This window comes from Maylandia zebra, linkage group LG6 (assembly GCF_041146795.1).
Source record: "Maylandia zebra isolate NMK-2024a linkage group LG6, Mzebra_GT3a, whole genome shotgun sequence".
In the NCBI taxonomy this organism is placed as follows: Eukaryota; Metazoa; Chordata; class Actinopteri; order Cichliformes; family Cichlidae; genus Maylandia; species Maylandia zebra.
The window spans coordinates 8,248,423-8,267,337 of NC_135172.1; positions in this window are offsets into that span (position 1 = coordinate 8,248,423).

The following is an 18,915-nucleotide window of genomic DNA, read 5'->3' on the forward strand; positions in this document are numbered from 1 at the left end:
CCATAAACATGTTTGTCTGAGTCTTCTATCAAAAGTTACAGCGATTTATATGAAGTTGTTCAAAAACGCTTTATTTCGCCAAGACAATGCGTTTCTCACTGTTACATGCATTTGAATGGGAAACTCGCCTGAAACAAAGTATAGGTTTTCATTATGTGAATCATTTTAAAATCTTAGCTCAAACGGCTGCAAAACCTGTTTGCCCAGCACGGAGATATTGAGTTCTATAAGATAAAGCCATAAACATGGTTGTCTGAGTCTTCTATCAAAAGTTACAGCGATTTATAGGAAGTTGTTCAAAGACGCTTTATTTTGCCAAGACAATGCGTTTCTCACTGTTACATGCATTTGAATGGGAAACTCGCCCGAAACAAAGTATAGGTTTTCATCATGTGAATAATTTTAAAATCTTAGCTCAAACGGCTGCAAAACCTGTTTTCCCAGCACGGGGATATTGAGTTCTATAAGATAAAGCCATAAACATGTTTGTCTGAGTCTTCTATCAAAAGTTACAGCGATTTATATGAAGTTGTTCAAAATCGCTTTATTTCGCCAAGACAGTGTGTTTCTCACTGTTACATGCATTTGAATGGGAAACTCACCCGAGACAAAGTATAGGTTTTCATTATGTGAATAATTTTAAAATCTTAGCTCAAACGGCTGCAAAACCTGTTTGCCCAGCACGGGGATATTGAGTTCTATAAGATAAAGCCATAAACATGTTTGTCTGAGTCTTCTATCAAAAGTTACAGCGATTTATATGAAGTTGTTCAAAAACGCTTTATTTCGCCAAGACAATGCGTTTCTCACTGTTACATGCATTTGAATGGGAAACTCGCCTGAAACAAAGTATAGGTTTTCATTATGTGAATAATTTTAAAATCTTAGCTCAAACGGCTGCAAAACCTGTTCTGTTTGCCCAGCACGGGGATATTGAGTTCTATAAGATAAAGCCATAAACATGTTTGTCTGAGTCTTCTATCAAAAGTTACAGCGATTTATATGAAGTTGTTCAAAAACGCTTTATTTCGCCAAGACAATGCGTTTCTCACTGTTACATGCATTTGAATGGGAAACTCGCCTGAAACAAAGTATAGGTTTTCATTATGTGAATAATTTTTAAATCTTAGCTCAAACGGCTGCAAAACCTGTTTGCCCAGCACGGGGATATTGAGTTCTATAAGATAAAGCCATAAACATGTTTGTCTGAGTCTTCTATCAAAAGTTACAGCGATTTATATGAAGTTGTTCAAAAACGCTTTATTTCGCCAAGACAGTGTGTTTCTCACTGTTACATGCATTTGAATGGGAAACTCACCCGAGACAAAGTATAGGTTTTCATTATGTGAATAATTTTAAAATCTTAGCTCAAACGGCTGCAAAACCTGTTTGCCCAGCACGGGATATTGAGTTCTATAAGATAAAGCCATAAACATGTTTGTCTGAGTCTTCTATCAAAAGTTACAGCGATTTATATGAAGTTGTTCAAAAACGCTTTATTTCGCCAAGACAATGCGTTTCTCACTGTTACATGCATTTGAATGGGAAACTCGCCTGAAACAAAGTATAGGTTTTCATTATGTGAATCATTTTAAAATCTTAGCTCAAACGGCTGCAAAACCTGTTTGCCCAGCACGGAGATATTGAGTTCTATAAGATAAAGCCATAAACATGTTTGTCTGAGTCTTCTATCAAAAGTTACAGCGATTTATAGGAAGTTGTTCAAAGACGCTTTATTTCGCCAAGACAATGCGTTTCTCACTGTTACATGCATTTGAATGGGAAACTCGCCCGAAACAAAGTATAGGTTTTCATCATGTGAATAATTTTAAAATCTTAGCTCAAACGGCTGCAAAACCTGTTTTCCCAGCACGGGGATATTGAGTTCTATAAGATAAAGCCATAAACATGGTTGTCTGAGTCTTCTATCAAAAGTTACAGCGATTTATATGAAGTTGTTCAAAAACGCTTTATTTCGCCAAGACAATGCGTTTCTCACTGTTACATGCATTTGAATGGGAAACTCGCCTGAAACAAAGTATAGGTTTTCATTATGTGAATAATTTTAAAATCTTAGCTCAAACGGCTGCAAAACCTGTTTGCCCAGCACGGGGATATTGAGTTCTATAAGATAAAGCCATAAACATGTTTTTCTGAGTCTTCTATCAAAAGTTACAGCGATTTATATGAAGTTGTTCAAAAACGCTTTATTTCGCCAAGACAATGCGTTTCTCACTGTTACATGCATTTGAATGGGAAACTCGCCTGAAACAAAGTATAGGTTTTCATTATGTGAATAATTTTAAAATCTTAGCTCAAACGGCTGCAAAACCTGTTTGCCCAGCACGGGGATATTGAGTTCTATAAGATAAAGCCATAAACATGTTTGTCTGAGTCTTCTATCAAAAGTTACAGCGATTTATATGAAGTTGTTCAAAAACGCTTTATTTCGCCAAGACAGTGTGTTTCTCACTGTTACATGCATTTGAATGGGAAACTCACCCGAGACAAAGTATAGGTTTTCATTATGTGAATAATTTTAAAATCTTAGCTCAAACGGCTGCAAAACCTGTTTGCCCAGCACGGGATATTGAGTTCTATAAGATAAAGCCATAAACATGTTTGTCTGAGTCTTCTATCAAAAGTTACAGCGATTTATATGAAGTTGTTCAAAAACGCTTTATTTCGCCAAGACAATGCGTTTCTCACTGTTACATGCATTTGAATGGGAAACTCGCCTGAAACAAAGTATAGGTTTTCATTATGTGAATAATTTTAAAATCTTAGCTCAAACGGCTGCAAAACCTGTTTGCCCAGCACGGGGATATTGAGTTCTATAAGATAAAGCCATAAACATGTTTGTCTGAGTCTTCTATCAAAAGTTACAGCGATTTATAGGAAGTTGTTCAAAGACGCTTTATTTCGCCAAGACAATGCGTTTCTCACTGTTACATGCATTTGAATGGGAAACTCGCCCGAAACAAAGTATAGGTTTTCATCATGTGAATAATTTTAAAATCTTAGCTCAAACGGCTGCAAAACCTGTTTGCCCAGCACGGGGATATTGAGTTCTATAAGATAAAGCCATAAACATGTTTGTCTGAGTCTTCTATCAAAAGTTACAGCGATTTATATGAAGTTGTTCAAAAACGCTTTATTTCGCCAAGACAATGCGTTTCTCACTGTTACATGCATTTGAATGGGAAACTCGCCTGAAACAAAGTATAGGTTTTCATTATGTGAATAATTTTAAAATCTTAGCTCAAACGGCTGCAAAACCTGTTTGCCCAGCACGGGGATATTGAGTTCTATAAGATAAAGCCATAAACATGTTTTTCTGAGTCTTCTATCAAAAGTTACAGCGATTTATATGAAGTTGTTCAAAAACGCTTTATTTCGCCAAGACAATGCGTTTCTCACTGTTACATGCATTTGAATGGGAAACTCGCCTGAAACAAAGTATAGGTTTTCATTATGTGAATAATTTTAAAATCTTAGCTCAAACGGCTGCAAAACCTGTTTGCCCAGCACGGGGATATTGAGTTCTATAAGATAAAGCCATAAACATGTTTGTCTGAGTCTTCTATCAAAAGTTACAGCGATTTATATGAAGTTGTTCAAAAACGCTTTATTTCGCCAAGACAATGCGTTTCTCACTGTTACATGCATTTGAATGGGAAACTCGCCTGAAACAAAGTATAGGTTTTCATTATGTGAATCATTTTAAAATCTTAGCTCAAACGGCTGCAAAACCTGTTTGCCCAGCACGGAGATATTGAGTTCTATAAGATAAAGCCATAAACATGGTTGTCTGAGTCTTCTATCAAAAGTTACAGCGATTTATAGGAAGTTGTTCAAAGACGCTTTATTTCGCCAAGACAATGCGTTTCTCACTGTTACATGCATTTGAATGGGAAACTCGCCCGAAACAAAGTATAGGTTTTCATCATGTGAATAATTTTAAAATCTTAGCTCAAACGGCTGCAAAACCTGTTTGCCCAGCACGGGGATATTGAGTTCTATAAGATAAAGCCATAAACATGTTTGTCTGAGTCTTCTATCAAAAGTTACAGCGATTTATATGAAGTTGTTCAAAAACGCTTTATTTCGCCAAGACAATGCGTTTCTCACTGTTACATGCATTTGAATGGGAAACTGGCCTGAAACAAAGTATAGGTTTTCATTATGTGAATAATTTTAAAATCTTAGCTCAAACGGCTGCAAAACCTGTTTGCCCAGCACGGGATATTGAGTTCTATAAGATAAAGCCATAAACATGTTTGTCTGAGTCTTCTATCAAAAGTTACAGCGATTTATATGAAGTTGTTCAAAAACGCTTTATTTCGCCAAGACAATGCGTTTCTCACTGTTACATGCATTTGAATGGGAAACTCGCCCGAAACAAAGTATAGGTTTTCATCATGTGAATAATTTTAAAATCTTAGCTCAAACGGCTGCAAAACCTGTTTGCCCAGCACGGGGATATTGAGTTCTATAAGATAAAGCCATAAACATGTTTGTCTGAGTCTTCTATCAAAAGTTACAGCGATTTATATGAAGTTGTTCAAAAACGCTTTATTTCGCCAAGACAATGCGTTTCTCACTGTTACATGCATTTGAATGGGAAACTCGCCTGAAACAAAGTATAGGTTTTCATTATGTGAATAATTTTAAAATCTTAGCTCAAACGGCTGCAAAACCTGTTTTCCCAGCACGGGGATATTGAGTTCTATAAGATAAAGCCATAAACATGGTTGTCTGAGTCTTCTATCAAAAGTTACAGCGATTTATATGAAGTTGTTCAAAAACGCTTTATTTCGCCAAGACAGTGTGTTTCTCACTGTTACATGCATTTGAATGGGAAACTCACCCGAGACAAAGTATAGGTTTTCATTATGTGAATAATTTTAAAATCTTAGCTCAAACGGCTGCAAAACCTGTTTGCCCAGCACGGGATATTGAGTTCTATAAGATAAAGCCATAAACATGTTTGTCTGAGTCTTCTATCAAAAGTTACAGCGATTTATATGAAGTTGTTCAAAAACGCTTTATTTCGCCAAGACAATGCGTTTCTCACTGTTACATGCATTTGAATGGGAAACTCGCCTGAAACAAAGTATAGGTTTTCATTATGTGAATCATTTTAAAATCTTAGCTCAAACGGCTGCAAAACCTGTTTGCCCAGCACGGGGATATTGAGTTCTATAAGATAAAGCCATAAACATGTTTGTCTGAGTCTTCTATCAAAAGTTACAGCGATTTATATGAAGTTGTTCAAAAACGCTTTATTTCGCCAAGACAATGCGTTTCTCACTGTTACATGCATTTGAATGGGAAACTCGCCTGAAACAAAGTATAGGTTTTCATTATGTGAATAATTTTAAAATCTTAGCTCAAACGGCTGCAAAACCTGTTTGCCCAGCACGGGATATTGAGTTCTATAAGATAAAGCCATAAACATGTTTGTCTGAGTCTTCTATCAAAAGTTACAGCGATTTATATGAAGTTGTTCAAAAACGCTTTATTTCGCCAAGACAATGCGTTTCTCACTGTTACATGCATTTGAATGGGAAACTCGCCTGAAACAAAGTATAGGTTTTCATTATGTGAATCATTTTAAAATCTTAGCTCAAACGGCTGCAAAACCTGTTTGCCCAGCACGGAGATATTGAGTTCTATAAGATAAAGCCATAAACATGGTTGTCTGAGTCTTCTATCAAAAGTTACAGCGATTTATAGGAAGTTGTTCAAAGACGCTTTATTTCGCCAAGACAATGCGTTTCTCACTGTTACATGCATTTGAATGGGAAACTCGCCCGAAACAAAGTATAGGTTTTCATCATGTGAATAATTTTAAAATCTTAGCTCAAACGGCTGCAAAACCTGTTTGCCCAGCACGGGGATATTGAGTTCTATAAGATAAAGCCATAAACATGGTTGTCTGAGTCTTCTATCAAAAGTTACAGCGATTTATAGGAAGTTGTTCAAAGACGCTTTATTTCGCCAAGACAATGCGTTTCTCACTGTTACATGCATTTGAATGGGAAACTCGCCTGAAACAAAGTATAGGTTTTCATTATGTGAATAATTTTAAAATCTTAGCTCAAACGGCTGCAAAACCTGTTTGCCCAGCACGGGATATTGAGTTCTATAAGATAAAGCCATAAACATGTTTGTCTGAGTCTTCTATCAAAAGTTACAGCGATTTATATGAAGTTGTTCAAAAACGCTTTATTTCGCCAAGACAATGCGTTTCTCACTGTTACATGCATTTGAATGGGAAACTCGCCTGAAACAAAGTATAGGTTTTCATTATGTGAATCATTTTAAAATCTTAGCTCAAACGGCTGCAAAACCTGTTTGCCCAGCACGGAGATATTGAGTTCTATAAGATAAAGCCATAAACATGGTTGTCTGAGTCTTCTATCAAAAGTTACAGCGATTTATAGGAAGTTGTTCAAAGACGCTTTATTTCGCCAAGACAATGCGTTTCTCACTGTTACATGCATTTGAATGGGAAACTCGCCCGAAACAAAGTATAGGTTTTCATCATGTGAATAATTTTAAAATCTTAGCTCAAACGGCTGCAAAACCTGTTTGCCCAGCACGGGGATATTGAGTTCTATAAGATAAAGCCATAAACATGTTTGTCTGAGTCTTCTATCAAAAGTTACAGCGATTTATATGAAGTTGTTCAAAAACGCTTTATTTCGCCAAGACAATGCGTTTCTCACTGTTACATGCATTTGAATGGGAAACTCACCCGAGACAAAGTATAGGTTTTCATTATGTGAATAATTTTAAAATCTTAGCTCAAACGGCTGCAAAACCTGTTTGCCCAGCACGGGGATATTGAGTTCTATAAGATAAAGCCATAAACATGTTTGTCTGAGTCTTCTATCAAAAGTTACAGCGATTTATATGAAGTTGTTCAAAAACGCTTTATTTCGCCAAGACAATGCGTTTCTCACTGTTACATGCATTTGAATGGGAAACTCGCCTGAAACAAAGTATAGGTTTTCATTATGTGAATCATTTTAAAATCTTAGCTCAAACGGCTGCAAAACCTGTTTGCCCAGCACGGAGATATTGAGTTCTATAAGATAAAGCCATAAACATGGTTGTCTGAGTCTTCTATCAAAAGTTACAGCGATTTATAGGAAGTTGTTCAAAGACGCTTTATTTCGCCAAGACAATGCGTTTCTCACTGTTACATGCATTTGAATGGGAAACTCGCCCGAAACAAAGTATAGGTTTTCATCATGTGAATAATTTTAAAATCTTAGCTCAAACGGCTGCAAAACCTGTTTGCCCAGCACGGGGATATTGAGTTCTATAAGATAAAGCCATAAACATGTTTGTCTGAGTCTTCTATCAAAAGTTACAGCGATTTATATGAAGTTGTTCAAAAACGCTTTATTTCGCCAAGACAATGCGTTTCTCACTGTTACATGCATTTGAATGGGAAACTGGCCTGAAACAAAGTATAGGTTTTCATTATGTGAATAATTTTAAAATCTTAGCTCAAACGGCTGCAAAACCTGTTTGCCCAGCACGGGATATTGAGTTCTATAAGATAAAGCCATAAACATGTTTGTCTGAGTCTTCTATCAAAAGTTACAGCGATTTATATGAAGTTGTTCAAAAACGCTTTATTTCGCCAAGACAATGCGTTTCTCACTGTTACATGCATTTGAATGGGAAACTCGCCCGAAACAAAGTATAGGTTTTCATCATGTGAATAATTTTAAAATCTTAGCTCAAACGGCTGCAAAACCTGTTTGCCCAGCACGGGGATATTGAGTTCTATAAGATAAAGCCATAAACATGTTTGTCTGAGTCTTCTATCAAAAGTTACAGCGATTTATATGAAGTTGTTCAAAAACGCTTTATTTCGCCAAGACAATGCGTTTCTCACTGTTACATGCATTTGAATGGGAAACTCGCCTGAAACAAAGTATAGGTTTTCATTATGTGAATAATTTTAAAATCTTAGCTCAAACGGCTGCAAAACCTGTTTTCCCAGCACGGGGATATTGAGTTCTATAAGATAAAGCCATAAACATGGTTGTCTGAGTCTTCTATCAAAAGTTACAGCGATTTATATGAAGTTGTTCAAAAACGCTTTATTTCGCCAAGACAGTGTGTTTCTCACTGTTACATGCATTTGAATGGGAAACTCACCCGAGACAAAGTATAGGTTTTCATTATGTGAATAATTTTAAAATCTTAGCTCAAACGGCTGCAAAACCTGTTTGCCCAGCACGGGATATTGAGTTCTATAAGATAAAGCCATAAACATGTTTGTCTGAGTCTTCTATCAAAAGTTACAGCGATTTATATGAAGTTGTTCAAAAACGCTTTATTTCGCCAAGACAATGCGTTTCTCACTGTTACATGCATTTGAATGGGAAACTCGCCTGAAACAAAGTATAGGTTTTCATTATGTGAATCATTTTAAAATCTTAGCTCAAACGGCTGCAAAACCTGTTTGCCCAGCACGGGGATATTGAGTTCTATAAGATAAAGCCATAAACATGTTTGTCTGAGTCTTCTATCAAAAGTTACAGCGATTTATATGAAGTTGTTCAAAAACGCTTTATTTCGCCAAGACAATGCGTTTCTCACTGTTACATGCATTTGAATGGGAAACTCGCCTGAAACAAAGTATAGGTTTTCATTATGTGAATAATTTTAAAATCTTAGCTCAAACGGCTGCAAAACCTGTTTGCCCAGCACGGGATATTGAGTTCTATAAGATAAAGCCATAAACATGTTTGTCTGAGTCTTCTATCAAAAGTTACAGCGATTTATATGAAGTTGTTCAAAAACGCTTTATTTCGCCAAGACAATGCGTTTCTCACTGTTACATGCATTTGAATGGGAAACTCGCCTGAAACAAAGTATAGGTTTTCATTATGTGAATCATTTTAAAATCTTAGCTCAAACGGCTGCAAAACCTGTTTGCCCAGCACGGAGATATTGAGTTCTATAAGATAAAGCCATAAACATGGTTGTCTGAGTCTTCTATCAAAAGTTACAGCGATTTATAGGAAGTTGTTCAAAGACGCTTTATTTCGCCAAGACAATGCGTTTCTCACTGTTACATGCATTTGAATGGGAAACTCGCCCGAAACAAAGTATAGGTTTTCATCATGTGAATAATTTTAAAATCTTAGCTCAAACGGCTGCAAAACCTGTTTGCCCAGCACGGGGATATTGAGTTCTATAAGATAAAGCCATAAACATGGTTGTCTGAGTCTTCTATCAAAAGTTACAGCGATTTATAGGAAGTTGTTCAAAGACGCTTTATTTCGCCAAGACAATGCGTTTCTCACTGTTACATGCATTTGAATGGGAAACTCGCCTGAAACAAAGTATAGGTTTTCATTATGTGAATAATTTTAAAATCTTAGCTCAAACGGCTGCAAAACCTGTTTGCCCAGCACGGGATATTGAGTTCTATAAGATAAAGCCATAAACATGTTTGTCTGAGTCTTCTATCAAAAGTTACAGCGATTTATATGAAGTTGTTCAAAAACGCTTTATTTCGCCAAGACAATGCGTTTCTCACTGTTACATGCATTTGAATGGGAAACTCGCCTGAAACAAAGTATAGGTTTTCATTATGTGAATCATTTTAAAATCTTAGCTCAAACGGCTGCAAAACCTGTTTGCCCAGCACGGAGATATTGAGTTCTATAAGATAAAGCCATAAACATGGTTGTCTGAGTCTTCTATCAAAAGTTACAGCGATTTATAGGAAGTTGTTCAAAGACGCTTTATTTCGCCAAGACAATGCGTTTCTCACTGTTACATGCATTTGAATGGGAAACTCGCCCGAAACAAAGTATAGGTTTTCATCATGTGAATAATTTTAAAATCTTAGCTCAAACGGCTGCAAAACCTGTTTGCCCAGCACGGGGATATTGAGTTCTATAAGATAAAGCCATAAACATGTTTGTCTGAGTCTTCTATCAAAAGTTACAGCGATTTATATGAAGTTGTTCAAAAACGCTTTATTTCGCCAAGACAATGCGTTTCTCACTGTTACATGCATTTGAATGGGAAACTCGCCTGAAACAAAGTATAGGTTTTCATTATGTGAATAATTTTAAAATCTTAGCTCAAACGGCTGCAAAACCTGTTTTCCCAGCACGGGGATATTGAGTTCTATAAGATAAAGCCATAAACATGGTTGTCTGAGTCTTCTATCAAAAGTTACAGCGATTTATATGAAGTTGTTCAAAAACGCTTTATTTCGCCAAGACAGTGTGTTTCTCACTGTTACATGCATTTGAATGGGAAACTCACCCGAGACAAAGTATAGGTTTTCATTATGTGAATAATTTTAAAATCTTAGCTCAAACGGCTGCAAAACCTGTTTGCCCAGCACGGGATATTGAGTTCTATAAGATAAAGCCATAAACATGTTTGTCTGAGTCTTCTATCAAAAGTTACAGCGATTTATATGAAGTTGTTCAAAAACGCTTTATTTCGCCAAGACAATGCGTTTCTCACTGTTACATGCATTTGAATGGGAAACTCGCCTGAAACAAAGTATAGGTTTTCATTATGTGAATCATTTTAAAATCTTAGCTCAAACGGCTGCAAAACCTGTTTGCCCAGCACGGGGATATTGAGTTCTATAAGATAAAGCCATAAACATGTTTGTCTGAGTCTTCTATCAAAAGTTACAGCGATTTATATGAAGTTGTTCAAAAACGCTTTATTTCGCCAAGACAATGCGTTTCTCACTGTTACATGCATTTGAATGGGAAACTCGCCTGAAACAAAGTATAGGTTTTCATTATGTGAATAATTTTAAAATCTTAGCTCAAACGGCTGCAAAACCTGTTTGCCCAGCACGGGATATTGAGTTCTATAAGATAAAGCCATAAACATGTTTGTCTGAGTCTTCTATCAAAAGTTACAGCGATTTATATGAAGTTGTTCAAAAACGCTTTATTTCGCCAAGACAATGCGTTTCTCACTGTTACATGCATTTGAATGGGAAACTCGCCTGAAACAAAGTATAGGTTTTCATTATGTGAATCATTTTAAAATCTTAGCTCAAACGGCTGCAAAACCTGTTTGCCCAGCACGGAGATATTGAGTTCTATAAGATAAAGCCATAAACATGGTTGTCTGAGTCTTCTATCAAAAGTTACAGCGATTTATAGGAAGTTGTTCAAAGACGCTTTATTTCGCCAAGACAATGCGTTTCTCACTGTTACATGCATTTGAATGGGAAACTCGCCCGAAACAAAGTATAGGTTTTCATCATGTGAATAATTTTAAAATCTTAGCTCAAACGGCTGCAAAACCTGTTTGCCCAGCACGGGGATATTGAGTTCTATAAGATAAAGCCATAAACATGTTTGTCTGAGTCTTCTATCAAAAGTTACAGCGATTTATATGAAGTTGTTCAAAAACGCTTTATTTCGCCAAGACAATGCGTTTCTCACTGTTACATGCATTTGAATGGGAAACTCGCCTGAAACAAAGTATAGGTTTTCATTATGTGAATAATTTTAAAATCTTAGCTCAAACGGCTGCAAAACCTGTTTTCCCAGCACGGGGATATTGAGTTCTATAAGATAAAGCCATAAACATGGTTGTCTGAGTCTTCTATCAAAAGTTACAGCGATTTATATGAAGTTGTTCAAAAACGCTTTATTTCGCCAAGACAGTGTGTTTCTCACTGTTACATGCATTTGAATGGGAAACTCACCCGAGACAAAGTATAGGTTTTCATTATGTGAATAATTTTAAAATCTTAGCTCAAACGGCTGCAAAACCTGTTTGCCCAGCACGGGATATTGAGTTCTATAAGATAAAGCCATAAACATGTTTGTCTGAGTCTTCTATCAAAAGTTACAGCGATTTATATGAAGTTGTTCAAAAACGCTTTATTTCGCCAAGACAATGCGTTTCTCACTGTTACATGCATTTGAATGGGAAACTCGCCTGAAACAAAGTATAGGTTTTCATTATGTGAATCATTTTAAAATCTTAGCTCAAACGGCTGCAAAACCTGTTTGCCCAGCACGGGGATATTGAGTTCTATAAGATAAAGCCATAAACATGTTTGTCTGAGTCTTCTATCAAAAGTTACAGCGATTTATATGAAGTTGTTCAAAAACGCTTTATTTCGCCAAGACAATGCGTTTCTCACTGTTACATGCATTTGAATGGGAAACTCGCCTGAAACAAAGTATAGGTTTTCATTATGTGAATAATTTTAAAATCTTAGCTCAAACGGCTGCAAAACCTGTTTGCCCAGCACGGGATATTGAGTTCTATAAGATAAAGCCATAAACATGTTTGTCTGAGTCTTCTATCAAAAGTTACAGCGATTTATATGAAGTTGTTCAAAAACGCTTTATTTCGCCAAGACAATGCGTTTCTCACTGTTACATGCATTTGAATGGGAAACTCGCCTGAAACAAAGTATAGGTTTTCATTATGTGAATCATTTTAAAATCTTAGCTCAAACGGCTGCAAAACCTGTTTGCCCAGCACGGAGATATTGAGTTCTATAAGATAAAGCCATAAACATGGTTGTCTGAGTCTTCTATCAAAAGTTACAGCGATTTATAGGAAGTTGTTCAAAGACGCTTTATTTCGCCAAGACAATGCGTTTCTCACTGTTACATGCATTTGAATGGGAAACTCGCCCGAAACAAAGTATAGGTTTTCATCATGTGAATAATTTTAAAATCTTAGCTCAAACGGCTGCAAAACCTGTTTGCCCAGCACGGGGATATTGAGTTCTATAAGATAAAGCCATAAACATGTTTGTCTGAGTCTTCTATCAAAAGTTACAGCGATTTATATGAAGTTGTTCAAAAACGCTTTATTTCGCCAAGACAATGCGTTTCTCACTGTTACATGCATTTGAATGGGAAACTCGCCTGAAACAAAGTATAGGTTTTCATTATGTGAATAATTTTAAAATCTTAGCTCAAACGGCTGCAAAACCTGTTTGCCCAGCACGGGGATATTGAGTTCTATAAGATAAAGCCATAAACATGTTTTTCTGAGTCTTCTATCAAAAGTTACAGCGATTTATATGAAGTTGTTCAAAAACGCTTTATTTCGCCAAGACAATGCGTTTCTCACTGTTACATGCATTTGAATGGGAAACTCGCCTGAAACAAAGTATAGGTTTTCATTATGTGAATAATTTTAAAATCTTAGCTCAAACGGCTGCAAAACCTGTTTGCCCAGCACGGGGATATTGAGTTCTATAAGATAAAGCCATAAACATGTTTGTCTGAGTCTTCTATCAAAAGTTACAGCGATTTATATGAAGTTGTTCAAAAACGCTTTATTTCGCCAAGACAATGCGTTTCTCACTGTTACATGCATTTGAATGGGAAACTCGCCTGAAACAAAGTATAGGTTTTCATTATGTGAATCATTTTAAAATCTTAGCTCAAACGGCTGCAAAACCTGTTTGCCCAGCACGGAGATATTGAGTTCTATAAGATAAAGCCATAAACATGGTTGTCTGAGTCTTCTATCAAAAGTTACAGCGATTTATAGGAAGTTGTTCAAAGACGCTTTATTTCGCCAAGACAATGCGTTTCTCACTGTTACATGCATTTGAATGGGAAACTCGCCCGAAACAAAGTATAGGTTTTCATCATGTGAATAATTTTAAAATCTTAGCTCAAACGGCTGCAAAACCTGTTTGCCCAGCACGGGGATATTGAGTTCTATAAGATAAAGCCATAAACATGTTTGTCTGAGTCTTCTATCAAAAGTTACAGCGATTTATATGAAGTTGTTCAAAAACGCTTTATTTCGCCAAGACAATGCGTTTCTCACTGTTACATGCATTTGAATGGGAAACTCGCCTGAAACAAAGTATAGGTTTTCATTATGTGAATAATTTTAAAATCTTAGCTCAAACGGCTGCAAAACCTGTTTGCCCAGCACGGGATATTGAGTTCTATAAGATAAAGCCATAAACATGTTTGTCTGAGTCTTCTATCAAAAGTTACAGCGATTTATATGAAGTTGTTCAAAAACGCTTTATTTCGCCAAGACAATGCGTTTCTCACTGTTACATGCATTTGAATGGGAAACTCGCCTGAAACAAAGTATAGGTTTTCATTATGTGAATCATTTTAAAATCTTAGCTCAAACGGCTGCAAAACCTGTTTGCCCAGCACGGAGATATTGAGTTCTATAAGATAAAGCCATAAACATGGTTGTCTGAGTCTTCTATCAAAAGTTACAGCGATTTATAGGAAGTTGTTCAAAGACGCTTTATTTCGCCAAGACAATGCGTTTCTCACTGTTACATGCATTTGAATGGGAAACTCGCCCGAAACAAAGTATAGGTTTTCATCATGTGAATAATTTTAAAATCTTAGCTCAAACGGCTGCAAAACCTGTTTGCCCAGCACGGGGATATTGAGTTCTATAAGATAAAGCCATAAACATGTTTGTCTGAGTCTTCTATCAAAAGTTACAGCGATTTATATGAAGTTGTTCAAAAACGCTTTATTTCGCCAAGACAATGCGTTTCTCACTGTTACATGCATTTGAATGGGAAACTCGCCTGAAACAAAGTATAGGTTTTCATTATGTGAATAATTTTAAAATCTTAGCTCAAACGGCTGCAAAACCTGTTTGCCCAGCACGGGGATATTGAGTTCTATAAGATAAAGCCATAAACATGTTTTTCTGAGTCTTCTATCAAAAGTTACAGCGATTTATATGAAGTTGTTCAAAAACGCTTTATTTCGCCAAGACAATGCGTTTCTCACTGTTACATGCATTTGAATGGGAAACTCGCCTGAAACAAAGTATAGGTTTTCATTATGTGAATAATTTTAAAATCTTAGCTCAAACGGCTGCAAAACCTGTTTGCCCAGCACGGGGATATTGAGTTCTATAAGATAAAGCCATAAACATGTTTGTCTGAGTCTTCTATCAAAAGTTACAGCGATTTATATGAAGTTGTTCAAAAACGCTTTATTTCGCCAAGACAATGCGTTTCTCACTGTTACATGCATTTGAATGGGAAACTCGCCTGAAACAAAGTATAGGTTTTCATTATGTGAATCATTTTAAAATCTTAGCTCAAACGGCTGCAAAACCTGTTTGCCCAGCACGGAGATATTGAGTTCTATAAGATAAAGCCATAAACATGGTTGTCTGAGTCTTCTATCAAAAGTTACAGCGATTTATAGGAAGTTGTTCAAAGACACTTTATTTCGCCAAGACAATGCGTTTCTCACTGTTACATGCATTTGAATGGGAAACTCGCCCGAAACAAAGTATAGGTTTTCATCATGTGAATAATTTTAAAATCTTAGCTCAAACGGCTGCAAAACCTGTTTTCCCAGCACGGGGATATTGAGTTCTATAAGATAAAGCCATAAACATGGTTGTCTGAGTCTTCTATCAAAAGTTACAGCTATTTATATGAAGTTGTTCAAAAACGCTTTATTTCGCCAAGACAATGCGTTTCTCACTGTTACATGCATTTGAATGGGAAACTCGCCTGAAACAAAGTATAGGTTTTCATTATGTGAATAATTTTAAAATCTTAGCTCAAACGGCTGCAAAACCTGTTTGCCCAGCACGGGGATATTGAGTTCTATAAGATAAAGCCATAAACATGTTTTTCTGAGTCTTCTATCAAAAGTTACAGCGATTTATATGAAGTTGTTCAAAAACGCTTTATTTCGCCAAGACAATGCGTTTCTCACTGTTACATGCATTTGAATGGGAAACTCGCCTGAAACAAAGTATAGGTTTTCATTATGTGAATAATTTTAAAATCTTAGCTCAAACGGCTGCAAAACCTGTTTGCCCAGCACGGGGATATTGAGTTCTATAAGATAAAGCCATAAACATGTTTTTCTGAGTCTTCTATCAAAAGTTACAGCGATTTATATGAAGTTGTTCAAAAACGCTTTATTTCGCCAAGACAATGCGTTTCTCACTGTTACATGCATTTGAATGGGAAACTCGCCTGAAACAAAGTATAGGTTTTCATTATGTGAATAATTTTAAAATCTTAGCTCAAACGGCTGCAAAACCTGTTTGCCCAGCACGGGGATATTGAGTTCTATAAGATAAAGCCATAAACATGTTTGTCTGAGTCTTCTATCAAAAGTTACAGCGATTTATATGAAGTTGTTCAAAAACGCTTTATTTCGCCAAGACAATATGTTTCTCACTGTTACATGCATTTGAATGGGAAACTCGCCTGAAACAAAGTATAGGTTTTCATTATGTGAATAATTTTAAAATCTTAGCTCAAACGGCTGCAAAACCTGTTTGCCCAGCACGGGGATATTGAGTTCTATAAGATAAAGCCATAAACATGTTTGTCTGAGTCTTCTATCAAAAGTTACAGCGATTTATATGAAGTTGTTCAAAAACGCTTTATTTCGCCAAGACAATATGTTTCTCACTGTTACATGCATTTGAATGGGAAACTCGCCTGAAACAAAGTATAGGTTTTCATTATGTGAATAATTTTAAAATCTTAGCTCAAACGGCTGCAAAACCTGTTCTGTTTGCCCAGCACGGGGATATTGAGTTCTATAAGATAAAGCCATAAACATGTTTGTCTGAGTCTTCTATCAGAAGTTACAGCGATTTATATGAAGTTGTACAAAAATGCTTTATTTCGCCAAAACAGTGTGTTTCTCACTGTTACATGCATTTGAATGGGAAACTCGCCTGAGAAAAAGTATAGGTTTTCATTATGTGAATAATTTTAAAATCTTAGCTCAAACGGCTGCAAAACCTGTTTGCCCAGCACGGGATATTGAGTTCTATAAGATAAAGCCATAAACATGTTTGTCTGAGTCTTCTATCAAAAGTTACAGCGATTTATATGAAGTTGTTCAAAAACGCTTTATTTCGCCAAGACAATGCATTTCTCACTGTTACATGCATTTGAATGGGAAACTCGCCTGAAACAAAGTATAGGTTTTCATTATGTGAATCATTTTAAAATCTTAGCTCAAACGGCTGCAAAACCTGTTTGCCCAGCATGGAGATATTGAGTTCTATAAGATAAAGCCATAAACATGGTTGTCTGAGTCTTCTATCAAAAGTTACAGCGATTTATAGGAAGTTGTTCAAAGACGCTTTATTTCGCCAAGACAATGCGTTTCTCACTGTTACATGCATTTGAATGGGAAACTCGCCCGAAACAAAGTATAGGTTTTCATCATGTGAATAATTTTAAAATCTTAGCTCAAACGGCTGCAAAACCTGTTTTCCCAGCACGGGGATATTGAGTTCTATAAGATAAAGCCATAAACATGGTTGTCTGAGTCTTCTATCAAAAGTTACAGCTATTTATATGAAGTTGTTCAAAAACGCTTTATTTCGCCAAGACAATGCGTTTCTCACTGTTACATGCATTTGAATGGGAAACTCGCCTGAAACAAAGTATAGGTTTTCATTATGTGAATAATTTTTAAATCTTAGCTCAAACGGCTGCAAAACCTGTTTGCCCAGCACGGGGATATTGAGTTCTATAAGATAAAGCCATAAACATGTTTGTCTGAGTCTTCTATCAAAAGTTACAGCGATTTATATGAAGTTGTTCAAAAACGCTTTATTTCGCCAAGACAATGCGTTTCTCACTGTTACATGCATTTGAATGGGAAACTCGCCTGAAACAAAGTATAGGTTTTCATTATGTGAATAATTTTAAAATCTTAGCTCAAACGGCTGCAAAACCTGTTTGCCCAGCACGGGGATATTGAGTTCTATAAGATAAAGCCATAAACATGTTTTTCTGAGTCTTCTATCAAAAGTTACAGCGATTTATATGAAGTTGTTCAAAAACGCTTTATTTCGCCAAGACAATGCGTTTCTCACTGTTACATGCATTTGAATGGGAAACTCGCCTGAAACAAAGTATAGGTTTTCATTATGTGAATAATTTTAAAATCTTAGCTCAAACAGCTGCAAAACCTGTTTGCCCAGCACGGGGATATTGAGTTCTATAAGATAAAGCCATAAACATGTTTTTCTGAGTCTTCTATCAAAAGTTACAGCGATTTATATGAAGTTGTTCAAAAACGCTTTATTTCGCCAAGACAATGCGTTTCTCACTGTTACATGCATTTGAATGGGAAACTCGCCTGAAACAAAGTATAGGTTTTCATTATGTGAATAATTTTAAAATCTTAGCTCAAACGGCTGCAAAACCTGTTTGCCCAGCACGGGGATATTGAGTTCTATAAGATAAAGCCATAAACATGTTTTTCTGAGTCTTCTATCAAAAGTTACAGCGATTTATATGAAGTTGTTCAAAAACGCTTTATTTCGCCAAGACAATGCGTTTCTCACTGTTACATGCATTTGAATGGGAAACTCGCCTGAAACAAAGTATAGGTTTTCATTATGTGAATAATTTTAAAATCTTAGCTCAAACGGCTGCAAAACCTGTTTGCCCAGCACGGGGATATTGAGTTCTATAAGATAAAGCCATAAACATGTTTGTCTGAGTCTTCTATCAAAAGTTACAGCGATTTATATGAAGTTGTTCAAAAACGCTTTATTTCGCCAAGACAATATGTTTCTCACTGTTACATGCATTTGAATGGGAAACTCGCCTGAAACAAAGTATAGGTTTTCATTATGTGAATAATTTTAAAATCTTAGCTCAAACGGCTGCAAAACCTGTTCTGTTTGCCCAGCACGGGGATATTGAGTTCTATAAGATAAAGCCATAAACATGTTTGTCTGAGTCTTCTATCAGAAGTTACAGCGATTTATATGAAGTTGTACAAAAATGCTTTATTTCGCCAAAACAGTGTGTTTCTCACTGTTACATGCATTTGAATGGGAAACTCGCCTGAGAAAAAGTATAGGTTTTCATTATGTGAATAATTTTAAAATCTTAGCTCAAACGGCTGCAAA